The 4942-nt window shown below is 42.3% G+C and overlaps 1 pseudogene; it reads right to left on the reverse strand.

Moving 5' to 3' along the window:
• Positions 1 to 357: 357 nt before the first annotated feature.
• Positions 358 to 1089, reverse strand: LOC101444939 (mitochondrial fission factor pseudogene; annotated as a pseudogene).
• Between the last annotated feature and the right edge of the window lie 3853 nt (positions 1090 to 4942).

Raw genomic sequence — 4942 nt, forward strand, 5'->3', positions numbered from 1 at the left:
TAAATTTATTCTCTATGCATGCTCTCCCCCACTCAGAGAATTAGTTGTGTAAACTAATGATAAGGTAAAGAATCACTTCCTTTCAAATACTACTGGCAACTATTTACAAAACATACAAGGGGAGAATTTAAAGTAGGTGTTTCTGTAGAACTGGTTGAAAGTGGGTATAGCTGACTGGCAGAACAAAACTTTATTTCGGCAAATCTAAGTCCTTTCTCCCTTCCTTTATGGAAGAAATACATTTTTAGGATCAGGATTATAAAACGGCATACAATGCAAAGACAGAAACAAAGAAGTCTGCACATTCTTTATATTTCCAGTTGCTGAGACAAATATTTTTTAAAGCTGAGGTTACCTCTACGGGCGAAACCAGAGCCAACTATTAAGCAGCCAGAATGCTACAGTAATTGAATACATGACTCTTTTAGCACGTTCTCTGTTCTCCTCTTCCAGAAGTTGTAGACGTCCTATTTAGTTTGATTATCTGTCGTCTTAATGAAGCTGCATCTACAACAGCCATGTCATCTGAAGTTCCTTCAATTGATGAATCTGTATTTGAAATGCCATACCTGACGTTGTCATGATGAGGATTATAAGTGGCAGCAGCAGACCCACCACGCAACACAGGTATGGTATCATTTCTGACCAGTTGTCCATTTTGGCTAACAGCATTTTCACTCATAGAGTGCTGTCTTTTCAGCCTGCCAACTGCACGAATTTCTTCATTTTGAGGGTTGGAGGAGGTCTTCCTAAATCCGGAAAATCTAGTGGGCTTTCACTTAGCATAAGTACACGAGGTGGTGTTGTTAGCACCAAAGATTTAAAGGGAGTTGACTGAATAAGGTGAAGATCTGCTGGTCTTGAAAATGGAACATCTTCATTATTTCCTACTACAACAATCCTCTCTGGAACCTGCATTATTACACTAGGATTTGGAACGCCTTCATGGAATCCTTGTTCCATGTCAGCATTTGGTGGTGCTACCTTTACTTTTTCTGGGACCCTCATTCGCTGACTAAAACCTTCTGTGTATTTCATTTCATACTGAATTCAACTAATTTCTGCCATCTCAGCAGCAGTGGGAGAAGGAAATGCTGCCACACTCACCCGATGCGTACCAACTACTGCTTGCTATTTGGCATTATTTGCTCCTGGGCTTCACATTAAATCCTCTAAATTGCGTCAACGTGTATGTGATAGATTTAGAACCATTTTTGTCCCCCTGGGTCCGATGGACCGATCTCACGAAGGTGCCCGGGGAAAACACCGGCCAGAGTGGCCCGCAGCGGGCCAGGAAAGACTTTTTTTGGTACTATTCTTGCAACTTTTATGTGCCTCAAAATAAAAAAGCATTTTAGTAAAAAGTTCTTTTGAAATATGTAAATTTTTTAGAAAGGCATAAAGAATAACATAATATAATTAGTAATGGAAGAAATTGTAGCATTGATGTGGAGAAAGTGGCCATGGTAGCTGCTGAGCGTAGGGAGAGGAAAGAAGGGATGTGATGTGGGGGCATTTTCAGGAGTTGTCCTGGGTGGTACTGCAGGGACAGATGCTGGGCAATGTATGTCCTGCCATGGCCCACTGGGTGGACTGGAGGAGAGTGCAGACTACAATGTAAACCATTATCCATGTGGTGCAGCAGTGCTCCAAAATGTATTCACTAAATGCAAAGAATGTCCCATGATGATGAAAGAGTTGTTAATTTGGGAGGAGTGGGATGAGGGGGCGTGGGAGATATGTGGGGACCTCTTATATTTTTTGAACGTAACATTAAAAAAAGAGAAAAAAAAGAACATAATAAAACTATATTCCCTCCTACTAGACTAAAGAATGCTAATATTATCCTATGTATTTTCAGTCATCTTTTGAAGCAAAATGTTACCTTACATACTTTATGCACAAAAAAATTATTTTGTATATATATGTATCTGCAGAAAAAGAGAATGGCAAAGGTTATAGATTAAAAAAAGATTTTATCATCTCTGAAATTAAGAAATAATCAAGCCCAGCTGTAAGATTAAATTATGGGGAGTGGATGTGGTGCAAGTAGTTGAGCTCCCACCTCCCACATGGGAGGTCCCAGTTTGGTTCCCAGTGCCTTCTGAAAAAAACAAAATGAATAATAAGCAAAACAAATTAAGGAACCAACTCAGGGAAGCTAATATGGCTCAGTGGTTGTGTGCCAACTTCCCACATATGAGATCCTGGGTTCAATACCTGGTACCTGAAAAAAAAAAAAGATTAAATTCTGGGCTGTCCCCAGAGACTATGAAACCTGCAATGAAGCTAAAGGGTAGAGGATAATTCAGTTTTTTGGTGAAAGGCCCAAGTGGTTAAATTTTTATTTTAGTTACTATAGAAAAGCAAAAATAGTATTAAAAGTTACTGCCATCTATCAGCAAACCAAAAGGAAGTGCTGTTTTTGTCCTGTTGTCTTATTTGATTGGAATACACATAGAAAAAAACACTTCAAAGGTGTCATTCAATTGAAACTGCAATAGGAAAAAAGGCTGGAACTTCACAAAAACCTTTTTTAGTCTCTTTTCAAAAACAGTAAACAGTTTAAATGGGTAAATATTACCCAAACATTTAATACCAATGGTCAAAGTGCTGATAGGTCTTATTTCCTAGGTTTGCTACTAGGATTTCATTCTTGAAATAATCTTCTTCTTTGTTCCTAGCTGCTTTATTTTCTAGGGGGATGAAGAATCACTACTTGGTGCTTGTTTGGCTGGAGATAGAAGTCAGGAGATGTGGTCAGAAAGGAAATTTAAGATGGGCGAGAGAGGGACACATGACACTATCCAGACCATTCATGATATTTTGTCTTTGGCAGATATCTTTATCCAAAAATTCATCATTAAGGCCTGTATTCTTACTTTCCATTATAAAAGAAAGAAAGGCCAAGTAAAAGATAAGTGTCCAAGATGAGGCAGCAAATTAAAACAGTATAAATAGAGGAACAACTGGAACAGACCTGGGTGGCCCCATGTAAAGGAGCAAAGTTTCCATTGGTGGGTCCTGGAGCATGGAGCTCAACCCCTCTGGGAAGGGAGAGGGAACTATGGATCCCAGGAATCAGTGGTGTTGGCTCACCCACAGCACATCCTGCTTCTCTTTTTTCCCTCTTTCCTTTTATATCTCCCTGCTTTCTCTCACTTTTAATTATTTTCCTTTCCCTTTTCAAACTGTCCCATCAAAATAGGTTGCCCTTTCTTGAAGCACTCTGCATGAAAGAGGATGCTGATGAGTTCCACCAGCAAGATGGCTCAGAGTAAGGAGCTCCTAGAGTCAGCTCCTGCTACAGGGAAGTTAGCAAAATCCAGAAGAGCATCCTGCAACATCCTTGAAGGAGTGGAAGGAGGAGACTGCCCAATTGCAGAGAAAACTTGTAAGTAGAGTGCTCCATGCCATGGAGGCCAGTGTGCATCCTCCACTGGAGGCACAAGCTGCCTTGGGAGCTATTCTGCTGCTGGAATTGAAAGCTCCACTTCCCAAAAATGGGGGAGGAAGAGACAGTTGGGCACCAACTTCAACTACTGATGCGTAAATTCAGTGGGCTAAAGTATAATCCTAAGAACAGCTAAAGTTTGAGCCTGTCCAAGTCAGAAAGAAGCTGGGACCCACCATCTTAACTCCATGCCTGGCACAAGGGGAAGCAGGGTAGACTGAAAATCCCAGTGCTGTTGGGGACCAGCTTCTTTTCATCCAGATCAGATTGCAGCTCTAGCCTAGGCCCCAGTGCCACTTCCAGCAGGGAGGAAGCTGTGGGGACCTGTGCCATCCCCTCTTGGAAATTTCCTGCCAAATTGTGGAGGCCAGTGATTATCCTACTCTGGTGGCAAGAGACACCCCAGGAGCTATTCTGTGGCTGGAATTGGAGGCTCCACTTCCCAGAAACAGGGGAAGAGGAGACAATTGGCTGATTGGTACTGATTGGTAGACTTGGCTGGCTAAGACATAACCCTGGGAACAGGGGTGTGTGAAACAGACCAAGTCAGAAAGAGGTCAGTAACCACCATTTTGACTCTGCCCCCAGACTGAGGGGAAGCTTGGCTGACTGGAACTCTCAGTGTCAGCAGGAACCAGTTTCTTTCACACAGATCAGCTTGCAGCTCTAGCCTAGGCTTCAGCCTCGCCTCTGGCAGGGAGGAGGCTGAGGAGCCCTGCACCAGCCTATGCAGGTAACTGCAGGTAACTTTGGCTGGCATAGACTGAAAATCAGAAGTCTACGAGGGCAGCTGCACAGATTCCTGCCCACACCTGCAGCTCCATCCCTGCCCCAGGCAGGGGAGAAAGGGATATGAAGCTTCATCAGTCTCTCTGGGCAACTACAGTCTAGGCCTGCATTTGGATTATTCCACACAGCTGTGACCCTGTCCCTACCCCTGGCAAAGGAGAAAGTTGGAAGAAGTTTCATTGGTCCCTGGTGCAGTGGGGGCAGTTTGAGCCACCACAGCTTACAGCAGCAATTGCATGCTTGGCTCCTACTGCACAACCAGTAAGGGAGAAAGGATAGGAAGCCCTAAACTAAAGAGAAAAACTGCACCCAGAAAAAATACTAGTAAGCCAGATGAGAAGACACCAATAAAAAATTACAATCCACACCAAGAAACAGGAAACTATGGCCCAGTTAAAGGAACAAGATAAGCCTCCAGGTGACATAAAGTAGTTGAGACAACTAATCATAGATGTTCAAACAAATCTCCTTAATAAGGTCAATGAGATGGCTAAAGAGATTAAGGATATTAAGAAGACATTTGATGAGCACAAAGAAGAATTTGAAAGCATTCATAGAAAAATAGCAGATCTTATTGGAACGAAAGGTGCAATAAATGAAATTAAAAAAACATTGGAATCATATAATAGCAGATTTGAGGAGGCAGAAGAAGGGATTGGTGAGCTTGAAAAAATGACCTCTGAAAGTGAACATACACAG

The sequence above is a fragment of the Dasypus novemcinctus genome, chromosome 5 (genome assembly GCF_030445035.2).
Source record: "Dasypus novemcinctus isolate mDasNov1 chromosome 5, mDasNov1.1.hap2, whole genome shotgun sequence".
Classification (NCBI taxonomy): Eukaryota; Metazoa; Chordata; class Mammalia; order Cingulata; family Dasypodidae; genus Dasypus; species Dasypus novemcinctus.